The sequence below is a fragment of the Lynx rufus genome, unplaced genomic scaffold (genome assembly GCF_022079265.1).
Source record: "Lynx rufus isolate CCGP_SWC_20201006 ecotype Redwood Valley unplaced genomic scaffold, mLynRuf1.p SCAF_7, whole genome shotgun sequence".
Classification (NCBI taxonomy): Eukaryota; Metazoa; Chordata; class Mammalia; order Carnivora; family Felidae; genus Lynx; species Lynx rufus.
This window is the reverse complement of record NW_025814889.1, coordinates 61,409,233-61,425,826: the sequence shown is the minus strand read 5'-3', so window position 1 is coordinate 61,425,826 and position 16,594 is coordinate 61,409,233. Positions and strand designations below refer to the sequence as shown.

General features: G+C 36.1%; 1 protein-coding gene across 4 annotated transcripts in view; it reads right to left on the bottom strand.

Annotated features, from left to right (window-relative positions):
* The window catches only part of CCDC91 (coiled-coil domain containing 91), a 351,169-nt gene that overhangs the window by 295,312 nt on the left and 39,263 nt on the right, over window positions 1-16,594 (bottom strand). Inside the window, exon 1 of one of the 4 annotated variants that reach the window (XM_047065634.1) lies at window positions 5,503-5,568. The exons of 2 other annotated variants lie outside the window; for them this stretch is intronic. The gene's annotated coding sequence lies outside the window, so the exon portion shown is untranslated. Of the gene's footprint in view, window positions 1-5,502; window positions 5,569-16,594 lie in introns of those variants that run through there. One more of the 4 variants, XM_047065635.1, reaches the window with a different exon arrangement.

The window sequence follows — 16,594 nt, the reverse complement described above, 5'->3', positions numbered from 1 at the left end:
TTGATAAAGTCTAGTTGCTTTTTAAAAAAATATTTTCAAGAATTAAGACTAGAAAATTTAGAACAGTAACCACTGGGACTATTTTTCAACTGTCTCATCATACCTAAAAGGAAAATGAAACTAGATACTGAAGATAATGGTGATAGATGTGATTTAAGAAAGGCTATGATTAATTTCAATCAGGAGACCTATGTTCATAGAAAAGATGTGGGCTTAATATCAAAACACTGGGTTATAAATATATACTATGTTTTAAGGTATATACATAACATTTTTATGACTAACCACTCTAGCCAAAAATTTTATAAGCAATATCCAATCGAGTTGGATAAAGGAGATTGTAATATAAGCTCTTTTTGTTCTTTAAATATTTATTTATTTTTGAGAAAAAGACAGAGACAGAGTGCAAGCAGGGAGGGGCAGAGAGAGAGGAAGACACAATCTGAAGCAGGCTCCAGGCTCTGAGCTGTCAGCACAGAGCGATACAGGGCTCAAACTCAGGAGCCTTCAAGCCCTGTGATCATGACCTGAGCCGAAGTTGGCCACTTAACCAACTGAGCCACCCAGGCACCCCTATGCTTTTCTTTTTTCCCTATGTTCTTTTTAGGAAACGTTGTTTTTTTTTTTTAATTAAGAAATAAGGATGAAGTTTCAGTTTTGCAAGATGCAAACAGATCTGTGGACGGATGGTGGTGATGATAACACCACGTGATTACACTTAATGCCACTGAACTGTATACTTTAAAATGGTGAAGACAGTAAATTTTATGTTATGTGTCAGACTAAAGCAACAGACTTAATAATAAAAAAAAAAAATCAAAAACATGTTGGGTGACAAGCCAGTCACCAAGAGTACATACTGTGTAATTCCATTTATATGAAGTTCAATAACAGGTAAAACTAACCTATGAAAAAGAAATCAGAAGAGTGGATCAGAGGATGGGGTAAAATGGTCTATAGAGAGAGCATAAGGTCAACGAAAGAACTTTCTGGGAAAATGGAAATATTTCCTATCTTGATTGGAGTATATAGTACACAGTTATATATATGTCAAACACAATGAATTCTACACCCCCCATCTGTACATTTCACAATATATGCAAATTCCACATTCGTTTTTTAAATGGGGAGGTGGGGAGCAGAAAAAGACTGAAGAAGTTAGTCTAGAAATTAATTCATGAGAATTATCCTCTGAAACAATATATGTAATGGTATTTTTTAGCCACCAGAATTATTAACCAGAACAGCTTATTGAAAGGTAAATTGCCAGCTGGTAACAGAGAAGGATACACTACAATTTCTGACTCGTCAACTATAACGGTTTTAAAGGTAAATAAAACATCACCATCTTGATTACTTAAACTAAAACAAGATATCTAGAAGGACTAAAAGACTTTTAACTTCCCTCAGACTAGCCCTGTTTTCCCATCTGCCTAATCCTCATCCCCTCCAATTCAAGCCAATCCAATTTAACTCAACTGCCCACTACACTTATCTGTGTAAATTATGTGAGCAGCTAAGTGTAACAGAATACAAAGATGAATATATAGTAAACTCAATCCTCAAGGCATTTATAATCAAATAGATGGCACTGCACAAGTAGGTAATAACTACAAGGAAAGACTTTGTGGTACCTGCCATATTCCAATTGAAACCCTGTCCACTTCAGACCACTAATTTGAAAGGTGAATTTTTTTTTTTTAAGGAAAGGCAAACAGCAACGAGTGGTTCATGCTGCACATTTATCCCCTACTCCTCCCTTTTTATTACCAGTGAAGGAAAAATCCCGTAGTATCTCTGCTTCCAAGACATTTGAGAATGCAAATACAAAGGGTTTCCTGTAGTCTTTACAAGATAGAAAAGTACTGTGTGTTACACGAAGTGATGAATCACTAAACACTACACCTGAAACCAATTTTACCATATATGTTAACTAATTAGAATTTAAATAAAAACTTGAAATCAAGAAAACAAAATAAAGTTCATGGCTACAATTCTGAGTGGATAAGTAAAACTATTCACCATATTTCTAATAAAAGATACTCAGTTTGACTCAAACCATTGACCATCAATGTTCCTGGCAATATATGAGTAACCAGATTTTAGACTTTTCTGGAGTGAATTATTCTGCTTTAAAAACCGAAACTCTAAAATTAGAATTATGAAGTGACAGAAAACATCACAATCTGAATTCTACTTACACAAAACCACACAGTTTTCTATGCCAAATTCCTAATTTACAGCTGGGAAAATCACCATTGAAGATAGCCGAGCCTAAATCAGATTCACTCAACATAAAACCAGATGTAGACCTCAAATTACATGTGACATCTCCAGCCACTCATATAAATAAGAATAATGCAAGCTGAAAGACAATAAATTCACCTAGACCCTTGTACACCGGCCACTCTACTAGCAGCACAATATTCCTTTCCTAAAATTCTCAAATAAATTAGAAGAAAAGAAGAAAACATATATATCTTCATTTAAGTATAATTATAAATGTGAAACTAATTTCAATTCTTCTAGGACAATTCCTTGAAGCAAAACAAGATATTCTAGATCTTGAAATACACCTGTCATTTTAAAAATATAAAGAAAAAACCCACCAGACTTTTAGGATACCAAGTCTTACACGTCACCTCAGAACTCCTCCCCAAACAACGTGTCATAAGTGGACAGAAACAAACTGTACAAGATATTTCTTTAGTTGTTTGCTTCATCAGCTATTGATTTCCCCACCATAAATTAACAAAACCAATGTAATTCAACAGGAGTCTGCCCGTAAGTATAAAATCCCTTTATATTATTTGGCTTCAAAAGTTTGTACCCTATGGAAAATCCATTTGAAATTTTACCTGGCATGTACATGCTAAAATATTTTGTTTGTCCTTTGAAGCCACACCAGATTCCAACCCACAGAGACAAGATTTCCAATTTATTTCTCACAACCCACTATTCAAAACCCAAACTTACAATACAGAAAGGCATTGCTAAAATTCTGTAGTAGTAGTAGTAGTAGTAAAGCCAATTAATTACCATAGATCTCTATTTTTAGGGAATTTCTTAAAGCTTCTAAAATCCATAATATATAGCATTTCAATATCTAAATTAAGTACTTAGTACTTAATTAAGTACTTAAGTACTTAGCCACTTAAGTGGCTTAGTCAGTTGAGTGTCTGACTCTTGATCCCAGGGTCATGGGATCAAGCCCCACATCAGGCTCTATGCTGAGCATGGAGCCTGCTTGAAATTCTTTCTCTCTTGCTCTGACCCTCTCCCCTGCTCTCATGAGCACTCATGTTCTCTCTAAAATAAAGTAAATAAATTAAAAAAAAATAAAAATATACTCAAATATACGAGGCTCACCTTGGAACTCTAACGTAAGAGTTCTTTCTAGGTTAGAAATCAAACCTAACTTAGCTCAAGCACTATAAATTGAATAAATAATAACATGATTTCTTAAAAAGAACATGGTATCAAATACAATTATTGTACAGTTTATCAAAAGTATACATCAGGGGCGCCTGGGTGGCTCGGTCGGTTAAGCGTCCAACTTCGGCTCAGGTCATGATCTCACGGTCCGTGGGTTCGAGCCCGCGTCGGGCTCTGTGCTGACAGCTCAGAGCCTGGAGCCTGTTTCAGATTCTGTGTCTCCCTCTCTCTCTGCCCCTCCCCCGTTCATGCTCTGTCTCTCTCTGTCTCAAAAATAAATAAACGTTAAAAAAAAAAAAGCATACATCATATTAATTTATAGAAATTAGACTCTCCTGCTTCCTTATAGACACCTATTCCATGTGACTTCAAAAATTAAGCTTGTTGGGGTGCCTGGGTGGCTCAGTCAGGTAAGAGACAGATTCTTGATTTCAGCTCAGGTCACAATTTCACAGTTTCATGAGTTTGAGCCCTACATAGGACTCTACGCACCAACCACGTGAAGCCTGCTTGGGATTCTCCCTCTCTCCCTCTCTCTTCCCCTCTCCCACTCATGCTCTCTCTGTCTCTCTTAAAATAAATAAATAAAATAAAATAAATTAAGATTGTTACAAAACATCACATAGTGCTGATATGCTACAAACTCCACATTTCAGAAACATCAAAATCTGGTATCCAGTTTTTCCCATAATGGTAAATACCACCAATGAATCAATGTTATGTCCACCCACCACTATTCAAAATGCAAACCATGCAGCTGCAACCGTCATATTGGATCAAAGTTTTTAATACTACCAAAAAACAATAGGCAAAACTATCACTCAAAATATTTGGAAGATGAAACAATATGAGTTAAAGTTTTCTCCGTTACGCAGAGACATCTGAAAACTCTTTTTGTTTTAACTTAAAAAATGCTTCCTAAAATACACTGGTCAATTTCCCTGTCTTAGAAAATAAAGTACAGAGAATCATCACATTACATGTATCCTTTACACATGAATGGCTGGCTGTTCAGGGAGTAGAATGGATATATTCGAAGAATGAACTGAGACTTTCATTTTCTCTTTCCACCTTTCACCCTCACCACTACCATGTACTGTTGAAATAATACATGTTGTTAAAGACTTATTTCAGAGAAGAATGAAGAGATATTGAAAAAAACTACAAAAGTTTAGCCTTCATAAAAAGTCAACAAAGAAACAATAGCTATCTTCAAATGTATTAAAACAGAACTCTTAGATAACAAAATGAAAACCCCTTGTACTATAAGGCACACATAGTAAGTGGCATCTCTTAATTTTGCCAACCCAACACCCTTCCCTCCAAGCTTCTCCTAGCCATAACGGTGGGCAATTTGCTCAAACTGAACTAAATAAAATAACACAATTAATAATTAGTCCTAAGGATAGGAAACTATAGCTCAATCAATCAATCTTTCCTTGGGATGTTTCCAACTAGATATAGAAGGGAGAAAGTCCCTTCCCTTTCTGTTCACAAAACTCTCTTTATCTACTAAGTTATGAACTCCACCACCTTATCTTACTTCCTCAGCATGCACGTTCAGTCCCACTTTAAAAATTTTGCCTAAGCTATTCCCTGGAATGCTCTTCTTCATGATATTTACAGAGCTAGTTATTTCTTTTGATTCAGATCTCAGCTTTAACATTCCCTCTGGACAAAGGCTTTCTTAAGCAGTCACTTAATCACTGTCACATCATCTTACTTTAATTCTCTACATAGCACTTATCACTTAAATATACTTCTTTTTAATACTCATTGCTGTATCTTCAATACCTTGAATAGTGCCTGGCACAGACTACATTCTCCATTCGGAATCTGTTCAATAAACAAATGAAAGCTGTAAAGGCTCAAGCCCAAAACTAGCAACCATGGCCCTAGCCCCAGAGAGAAGCTGGTCTGAAAGAGTGAAGCAATTAAGAAGAAAAACAAAGCAAATCTCCTGAAGGCATATCAATCTTTTCAGTCATCCCAAAGACCAGCTCCAACCCTACCCATAACAGAGTCTGATTACGTAGATCAGACGTCTTTAAGATGGTGTGCACATACCACCCTGAGGAGGAGCAGGAGACAAGCAAGACGATCCATCAGAATGTGAGAAGAAATACTCCATCTAAAATAAAATACACGTATTTTATATTATCTTTGGCGAAGTACTATATTTGTGTCTGTTTTATAATGTACGTATGACTATAGTCATACACACATGCATACACACACACACAATGAGTAGATAAACACACCAATATTGGACGTATACCTGATACCTGATAGAGGTAAATAATCAAAAAAGTCTGGAGAATATCAATGTCAAACTTGTTTTTCTTAGGCTGGAGTGTTTCAGGTTTATTTCATTTCTAACCAAGAGATTTTTGAAACGTACTTAAAACATATTTGGTGCTCAAATATTTGCACAATGTTGAATGCGCAGACTAATGATGGCTCCAGAGAACAGACAAATGAAAGCCAAAAGCAAAGAGATTTAAAATCTACATAAAATTAAAATTCTAAAATTTAGACCCGGCTAAAAGTAATCACCACCTCTCCAATTATAAATGTGCCACTACAGGGTGGGTTCAAGTAGAAGCCTGCTGACCATTAGTAAAGGATACTTAGACATGATTTCAGCACTTGCAAGGCAGTCTATGTAACAAATTTAACTGAGTGATATTAAATGCTGGCAATGTAATGACAAATTAAGTTTACTCCTTTCCCCTTGGAGGTCACAATTTAACAGAGACAAACTTGCAAACATATATATAGTATACGTTAGATATCTATACACATGGTATAGTGACAGGAATAGGAAAAGGTGATGATTAACTCTGCATGGTGGGAATATTTAAGTTGAATATTGAGATATGCAAAAGCCACTTTTTCCTGTTAGTCAAGAAAGATAAAAACACTTCTGACAAAGGAACATGTGAGAAAGGACAGGTATAAAAAGCACATAGTATGGCAAACCCAAAATATGAGTAATATGAAACTGTTGAATGACAAGGTGCCCATGGCAGAAGAATATCTACAAATGAAGCTGCTGGATAAGTAGGTAGGAGCCAAATTGTGAAAGGTCATTCTAAGGAGTTGGAGCTATAAAACAATAAAAATAACTATCTTGTACAGTGTACTACTTTGTATCAGACACATACCTAAACTCTTTAGATATGCTACCACTTTTAATCCTCAGAAGATGTCTATCATTATCTATCTACACTTTCTAAAAAAGAAAACTTAGGCTTTGTTGAGAGAAAGACCAAGTAATTTGCCTAAAATCAGAGTTAAATTAGAGTCAAGAGACAGAACTCACTGAAGGATTCTGAGAAGGGATGTAAGTATTCTGAATAAGTGACATGTATGTTAGAAAAAGGTCTATGAAGCAATGTGGAAGTAATAGGTTAGTTTTAGGGAAATGAAAGACATAAATATAATCCAAATAAGAGCTACTAATGGGGGTTGTAAAAGGGAAAGGAAAACTAAAAGATTCCACTGGTTTCTAGCTTGAGAAAGCAGGTAGAAAAGAAAGTTTAGGTAGGACAATGAGGCATAAAATGAAAAAGATGAGGTATAAAATGATTAGTATGAGTCTAGGCAATATGGTCACATTTAAAGTTTCAAAACAAAAACAAAAACAAAAACAAAAACAAAAGCCAGTGGAATACAGTCCAATAGGGAGTTAACTAGAAAGAGCTCTTTCTAAAACAGAAGTGAGAATTGCCAAGATAAACATATTTAGAAAGCATCAATATAAATACAGTAATTAAAAAATTAGGCCAAATAAAGTAGAAAATAAATATCCACAAGTCCATATTGATATAAATGACAAAAGGAAGGAGGGAGGGAGGGAGGAAGGAAGGGAGGGAGGGAGGAAGGAAGGAAGGAAGGAAGGAAGGAAGGAAGGAAGGAAGGAAAAATTTTCCATGCAGAAAAATTCCAATTAATTTATACAGATACTCTATCTTCAAGAAGGAGGAACTCCCCACTCCTTAAGTATGGCCTGAACACACCGACTTCATTCCAAAGAATACATATGGAAAGGAGGGGAAAGAAGAAATGTAAAGCAGAGAAGCCTGACAAAAACCATCTCAGCCAAATGATTCAAGTCAACATTAGCAATGATTAAGTCATGTTGATAGTATGTACCCTTGATATGACATGATCAAATGACATTTTACATACATGGTCTCCTCCCAAAAACCTATAACTTCATTCCAAATGTGAGTAAAACATCAGACCAACCTCAAGTGATTGAAGGGCAATGTATAAAACACCAGACCAGTACTACTCAAAACTGTCAAGGTCATCAAAAGCAAGTTAAGTTTAAAAAATCATCACAGCCAAGAAGAACCTAAGTATACATAACAACTAAATGTAATACGATATCCCGCTTTATGGGAATCTGGAATAGAGAAAAGAAGGTAGATAAAAACTATGGAAATCTGAAAAAAGTCATGTACTTTAATTAGTAATTGTGTATAAACATTGGTTCATTAATTTTAACAAATGTACCATACAAATATATCAATAATAGGAAAAACTGTGAGTGGGGTATATAAGAACTCTCTGTACTGAGTTCACAATTTTTTATAAATCTAAAATTATTCTAAACAATAAAAGGGGTTTTTTTTTAATTAGGCCAAAAACAACAACAACAACAACAACAACAACATAGAAAACCATTACTACTCAAGGGATAGGTCGAATAAAGTAAGTTAGTAAAAGAAATTTAAAAGAGATGATCATGAATATACAAAGAAAGAATGATGCCCTAGAAATAATAAGGAAAAACTGTACAAGAATAGAAACAGGCATAATAGAGGTCAAAGAAGATAAGGAATGAACAGAAACTACTGGATTTAGGGAGTCAGTGGTTTAAAAGGAAAAGTTCAGTGGAGCTAAAAGATGAAAGGTAAACCACAATGGGTTATGATGCCTACAGAGCCCTGATTTTATAATTCTCTCAGTCACAAATCTCTTCAGAGATTCTTCTAGTTTCAAATCTATTGAAAGTCTCCCCTATTCCTTGAATTCACATCAATTTAGTAGCCAAAATCTCTTACTGAATCATCTTCACAGTGTAAAATAAAGTATTAGGAGATGCATCAGATAGCATACTTTTTATCCAGAAGTAACAGAAATTCCAAAAGCAAACAAGCTTAAACAATAAGGAAATGTATAACGATTGTCAAATATAAGAGGAAGCACACAGATACAGCAGGCTGTAAGCACTACAAGTCAAAGCTTCAGGAACTCTCTGTAAACTCCCCTGGCTGAGTGCCTGTGTGGAGCTTTACCAACAGGCTGGAAACAAAGTGATCAAGATATTTCTGAGATTGTGATCTGCCCATCTTTGAACCTGTCACTAGCAAAGAAAGGGAATTTCCATGTTTCACTTAGACTCTCAATCCTGGATCGAGGAAAGAAGACCCCTTTTTCTGACTCATGTGAAGAAGGGTTAGATGCCTGAAGAAAATAGGTTCAGTTAGAAAGACAGGAAAGAAATAATGCTAAATAGGCTATCAATAAATGCTAAATAGGAAGTTCTTATTTGCATGTTTTCATAGCTTTGGAAAATTTTAAAAATTACTTTAATACAATGAAGAATAGGCTTAAACCAAATGATAACCTCAAAGACAATACTGTTTTTATAGGACAAGAGGAAAATGTGGTATGAATTTGTAAGCTTTCATCACTCAAACTTATATCACAAAAATAAAATGTATTAGAGTATTTTAAAACCAGAATGTTATCACATTTTACACTAAATTGTTATTTTATTAGGGATAAGATAGTAAGAGATTCCAAGGGAGTGGAAAGAGCACTGGATGTGGGGTCAGGGCTCTAGGTGCTTAGACCTAATGCTTCCATTAATTTGCAGATTATCTCAGTCACGGAATCTATCTAGATTTCAGTTTCGTCCTCTGTTAAATCAGAAAATTCAGAGAAGGGGTTCTTCAGGTTTTCTTTCTGTTTACCTCCTAATTATAAATAGTATTCACTTAATAACTAAAAAATTTATGTGGACTATTTAACATTGTAATTCTGGGCTAGCCAAATACTAAAGACACCTTTCATGCCTATAAGCTGAGACACAAAAGCTTCACTTTGAAAAACTTCACTACAAAACTTCATTTTCATGAAAACCCTCACTGTGGCCAGAAATATAAATAGCATGATGTTACAACTTTCTGAAATAACTCAAGAATTTAATTCAATTTCGCTTTAAAACCAAATTCATTATTAAAAGGTTGCAGCATACCTACAGAAGCAAACCCTCACTGCTGGACAGGAGAACGGAAAATGACAAAAACTCAACCACTTTGAAATTCAATTAAAGACAAGATTTCTAACCACTAAGCCTAAATGAGGAAGAAGATGAAAAGCAAAACACAATAAGAAAGCTGGAATTCAAGTCATAAACAGAAAGGGAAATTTCTATATAGAGTATGAAAGAAGGGGTGGAAACACCCCAAAGTAAAACCAGCCTATAGGCCTAGAAGAAATTAAATCTATATATCTCATGAACTTCTCTTAGACTATTAATTTACACAAAATTGATAGAAATAATTTACAAAATCAGGTTGGTGACAGAAACAGGAGAGGAAACCATTACTCTGCCCTTTGGGAATTTCAAATTAATGGATTTTGGCAAACCAGACACAAATCATATGGGATGACTGGATAAAACCTTATGATTTTAGCCAAATGTATTATGACCTGGAGTTGGTTCTTCTCAAGATTATTAATAATGAAAAATACTTACATGGGATACACATGATTGCCAGGAAAAAAAAAAATGCTCTTCTTTGAAAGTTTTTAAAACAACAAACTACCCACAGAAACCACATGGGCACAAAATGAAACAAATCTAGTCACTGATTTGTGGAGCATTTAAGCACTCCCCAAGTGAAAAACTCAGCTTTAGGCTCTCTTTTTGGGACGAGCAGAACATCCATGAAAATACCTGACTTGTAGATACCAAGGAAACAATACAGACATACCTCTGCTGGCCTGAGTTTCAAGAAAAACAATTTTCTCCAAGAACATGATGGTTTTAAGAGACTACTTAACTTGTTTTAAAAAGACATATCTTTTCCTCATGGTAAGAATCTAAAAAAAACCCAGAAACTTGTACCCAATGTTTATAGCAGCACTTTCAACAATAGCCAAATTATGGAAAGAGCCTAAATGTCCATCAACTGATGAAAGAATAAAGAAATTGTGGTTTATATACACAATGGAATACTACATGGCAATGAGAAAGAATGAAATATGGCCTTTGTAGCAATGTGGACGGAACTGGAGAGTGTTATGCTAAGTGAAATAAGTCACACAGAGAAAGACAGATACCATATGTTTTCACTCTTATGTGGACCCTGAGAAACTTAACAGAAGACCATGGGGGAGGGGAAGGAAAGGAAAAAAAAAGTTAGAGAGGGAGGGAACCAAACCATAAGAGACTCTTAAAAACTGAGAATAAACTGAGGGTGGATGGGGGGTGGGAGGGAGGGGAAAGTGGGTGATGGGCATTGAGGAGGGCACCTAGTGGGATGAACACTGGGTGTTGTATAGAAACCAATTTGACAATAAATTTCATATAAAAAAAAAGAAAACAGCAATAAATGCAAAAGGAAAAAATAAAGCCTACAAACTCTTAAAATTAAATAAAAGAAAATGAACTCTCACTCAAAGTGCTTAACATTATAATATTAATAACCTACTGTAATTACCAATTTAAATACCAAACTCCCTACTATCAGTAGCAGTATCATTAATACATAAGGATTACTCAATTTATCAAATTGTATAATAATACCCTAGTGAAATGGTATACCAAAGAGGTGACTTTCAAAGGAGGAAAGAATAAATATAGAGGGAGAAATCTTGTCCAGGACACAAGCAAAAGAAAAAAGTAGATGAGTAACATAAAGTTGCACTGGAACACGAGAAGGTAAGCTGTGTACATTTAATAGGTAAAGTCTCAGAAAAAGGAGGTCAAATGAAACCAGAGTCAAACACAAGCTAGCACACAACAAAGTCTAGGGTAAAATGCAAAGGCTACATAAACATTTCATTTATGTATATAAATATCATATAGATACCAGATACATTAACTAAAAATAGAAATTTTATCTTGACAGTCAGCATCACAAAAACATCTACCTATTTTAGTATTTATTTATTTTTGAGACAGAGAGCATGCGAGCCAGGGAGGGGCAGAAAGGGAGGGAGACGGAGAATCCTAAGTGGACCCTGTGCTGACAGCAGAGAGCCAAGGGTGGAGCTCGAACTCACAAATCAAAACACGAGATCATGACCTGAGCCGAGTCAGATGCTTAATTGACTGAGCCACCGAGGTGCCCCAACATCCACCTATTTTAAAAAGTGAATAAAAAAAAAACCTTTTTTTACCATGGCCTGTATCATATTGTCCCTATAAGACATAAAAAGAACACAATATAGACCCAACAGCATGCAGAGCTACAAGTTTACATATATCTGCACACATACCCACTATGCTTTCCATTTCCCGACACAATGACATAAAAATTGGGGATTTTTCTCCTCTACTTTGGCTCTATATAAGGTGCTGACTTTTCCCTTGGATAGGCTGGCAAAGCACAGCTTGTCAAAGCTTGCATAACCTTGAAGAACACATATAATTTCCAGAAGAAATAAAGAAAGAATGGAAAAATAGATGAGTTTCCAAAAGAAATAATTTTAAATTGTACATATCTATAGTCCTCATCCTTTAGAGATGATGTTACTGGTGGTATTTGTTACCACATGCATGAATCCTAAAAAGCCAAAGCATTAGAGCCCTCCAAGGGCAACTGCAGCTATCTTATAAACTATAGTTTCAATACAGTGAAAAGGAGAATAATGCCAAGGATAGAGAGCACTGGGATTGTCACCTAGTCAGAAAGAATACAGATCTGGAGAAAGATCAGATTAGACTCATTTCAGAAAATGAGCAAGAAAACCCTGCAACTATATACTCTATTCTCTATTAGGGAATCTCTAATTAACCAAACAGCATAAAACTTTTAGACTAAAATTCTTCACATTATACCAAAATGAGTGTGTGTTTTCTAAATATTATAATAATCTATTATGGATACAGAAATGAGAAATGTCTGTTTCTCAACGTTTACTAAGAGTGGGAAGTCGTGTCTAAGATACAGGAAACTACCAAAAAATATAGTGCATATTCCTAGTGTGTAAATTTTACACAAAGACTTAAGGACAAGAAGACACTCTACTTTTTATAAAATACTTTATAAAATATAAAATATAATAAAAGATAAAAAGAATGACCAGAAAAAATAAAACACATATTTCCTAACTATCACCAGCAGTTTACGCACAGACATCTTGAGTGCGACCCACTCCTACAGGATCAATTATCTTCTGTACTATAGTTACTTCAAAGGAAAAGTATGACAAAGGTTGAAAAACAGTTTAAACTACAGTATAGAGATACCATTCTACTTCCAATCAAAATGGAGACATGGGGACCAGACTTAACTTTCAACTAACATAACTAGAAAACTGAACAAGATATATGGAACAGTGGGTTCTGGATATTCGACAACCGGCAGCATAGGATTGTAATACCTGAAAGAAAGCAAAAAAAGCAAAGCAAGCACTATAAATGCCCTGCTTACAACCTGGAGTCAGTTTACAAACTAGAAGACATAGTGGGGGAACCCAAGCAAAACTGAGCTAAGGAAACAGAGTTAAAAGTTTATAAGGCAAAAAGTTAAGTTTATAAGGCAACTAGAAATTCTAGTTGCATAGAAGTGAGAAAACTACACTGGGTAAGAATTTCAAAAAAGTCTGCTCAAGTCTTGGGATGAGTAAAACCCATACACGAGTGACAGAAAACTACAGAAGGCTAGGAGAAGACAAACAAAAGTGAGTAGATGGGACAACAGCTGGAGCTCACACACAGCTGGCAACAGTTTATGTTCCTACTAGTCAGAGTGGATAAACCTTGTAATGCATTGAGATTCAGCTGAATCCTCAGGAGGGCATCTCCTTAGTAGTGGGGTTAAACTTGTCCTACAATATGCTTGTTCTGGACCCACACTAACAAATCTTTAAAATACACCTCAAAATAATCCAACTGATTTCAAATAAATGAGAACTGGAACAATATACACTATTTGAAATAATACAACAAAATTTAGCAATCAACAAGTGAAAATTCAAATTATCATAATCCAATCAAAATCAACAGCCATTCAAAAAAAAAAAAATCAGAACGAGACTACAGAGAAGATGGCAGAGTAGGAGCATCCTGAGCTCACCTCCACCCACAGACATACTGAGGCTGAAAGTACACATAATGCAACTCATTCTGAAAATGACCTGAAGACTAGCAGAACAGCTCTTGACCACAGGGATATAAAGAAAAAGCCACATCAAGAAGGGCAGGAGGGACTGAGAAGTGGTCAGGAACAAAACCCACTGCAAGAAGATCAGGCCCCACATTGGATATCCCGAGCCCTAGGAAGCTGTACTGGGAAGACAAGTCTCATAATGTCTGGCTTTGAAAATCAGCAGGTATAACTCCAAGAGAACCAAAGAGGTATAGGAAACCAAGATCAGTCTTAGAGGGCCAGAGCACTATATCACTCATCCAAGACCAAGCACAATGGCAGCAGTTTGAAGAGCACCTGGGTTATATAGGTGAAGGAGATGTACCAACTAATTTTAGGGCATGTGCCAGAGGGGCAAGGGTCAACAGGAACTTTCCCCCGGAACAGAAGTACTGGTAGGAGTTATTTTTCTAGCCTTCCTTCAGCCTAGGTGGCCTGACACAGGCAAGAGCCAGTTCTAACACTCTCCATCTTCCTTGCTAAAACAGCTCACCCCACCCAAGTGTGCCCCTGCAGACCCATCCTACTAACCTGCCCATCCCAGCAGGTACCCCTCCAGAGCAAATGCCAGCTTGCCACATCTCAGAGGCAGGCAGCCTCTAAAGCAACTCCAAGTGGGGGGAGGTTGTAGAAGGCCAGCCATACCTACCAGCACAGCAACTGTAGTAGTCGAGGCCCAGTCAAAAGAGGAAGGCACACAGCCCACTCAGGAGACACCCCTGGAATGCCTGTTTCTGGTGATCAAGGGAAACTGCTTTACTGGGACCCATAGAAAGTTTTCTACATAAGGTCACTATTTTCCAGAGCAGTATATAACTGACCAATATACACAGAAACAATCAGACAAAATGAGGATCAGAGGAATAAATTCCAAACCAAAAAGGACAAAACCTCATAAAAATAATGAAACAAAATGGAGGTAAGAAATCTACCTGACAAAGAGTTCAAAGTAATGGTCATAAAGATGCTAACTGGACTAGAGAGGAGAGTGTATGAACTCAGTGAGACCTTCAACAAAGAGAATAAAAACGTAAAAAAAAGTACCAATCAGAGCTGAAGAATGTAATAATTGAAATGAAAACTACACTAGAGGGAGTCAATACAAGACAGGGGATACAGAAGAACAGATCAACAATCTGGAAGACAGGATAATGGAAACCACCCAACTCAACAACAAAAAGAAAAAATAATTTTAAAAAATGGGTATAGGTTAAGGGACTTCTGGAACAACATCAAGTGTACCAACATTTGCATCATAGGAAATGAGACAAAAGGAGAAGAGAGAAAGGGACAGGAAACTTAATTGAAGAAATAATAGCTGAAAACTTCCCTAATCTGCAAAAGGAAATAAACCAGGAACCATAGAGAGCCCCAGACAAGATAGACTCCAAAGAGATCCACACCAAGACACACAATAATAACGTCCAAGATTAAAGATAAAGAGGGAATCTTAAAAGCAGCAAGAAAAGAGCAAATACTTCAGCACAAGGTAAATCCAACAAGGCTATCAGCTGATTTTTCAGTACAAACTTTGCAGGCCAGAAAAGAGTGGCACGATGTATTCGAAGTGCTGAAAAGAAAAAACCTACAACCAACAATACTCGACCTGGAAAGGTTATCATTAAGAACTGAAGGAGAGATAGAGTTTCCCCCCCAAAATTAAAGTAGTTCATGACTATTAAACTGGCCTTATAAGAAGTGTTAAAGAGACTTCTTTATGTGAAAAAAGATCATACTAGAAAAAAGAAAATTATGAAGAGAAAAAATATCACTGATAAATATAAACATATCATAATGGTAATAGATCATTTATAAAGCTAGTATGAAGTTAAAAGACAGTAGTAAAATCAATTACATCTTCAAAAATTAGTTAAGGGATATACAAAATAAGAAGATGTGGGGAAAAAAAGACATCGTATATGTATAACGTAGAGGGAAGGAGTAAAAACGAAGTGCGTTTATTTTTTTTTTTAATTTTTTTTTTAACGTTTTTTTTTATTTATTTTTGAGACAGAGAGAGACAGAGCATGAACGAGGGAGGGGCAGAGAGACAGGGAGACACAGAATCGGAAACAGGCTCCAGGCTCTGAGCCATCAGCCCAGAGCCCGATGCGGGGCTCGAACTCACGGACCGCGAGATCGTGACCTGGCTGAAGTCGGACGCTTAACCGACTGCGCCACCCAGGCGCCCCACGAAGTGCTTTTAGAGTATGTCTGAACTTAAGCAACCATCAACTTAATATAAACTGCTGTATAGCTAGAATGTTATATATGAACCTCCTGGTAGTCACAAACCAAAACCTATAATAGATACAGAAAAAATAGGGGCAGCTGGGTGGGTCAGTTGGCTAAGCATCCAACTCTTGGTTTCAGCTCAGGTCATGATCTCATGGTTCTTGAGACTGAGCTCCATGCTGGGCTCTGGACTGACATGGGGCCTGCTTAGAATTCTCTCTCTACCTCCCTCTCAGCCCCTCCCCTGCTCACTCTCTCTCTTTCTTAAAATAAATAAAATAAGCTTTAAAAAAAATAGATATACAAAAATAAAGGGAAAGGGCTCCAGGCATAACACTAAAAAAGTTATCAAATCACAAGGTAAAAGAGCAAGAGAAGAAGAAATGAATAGAATGGAACTATAAAAACAACCAGAAAGCAATTAACAGATGCCAATACATACATATGTATCAACAATTACTTTAAATGTAAATGATTCAAATGGTCCAATCAACACACATTAGAGTGACCTAATGGATAAAAAA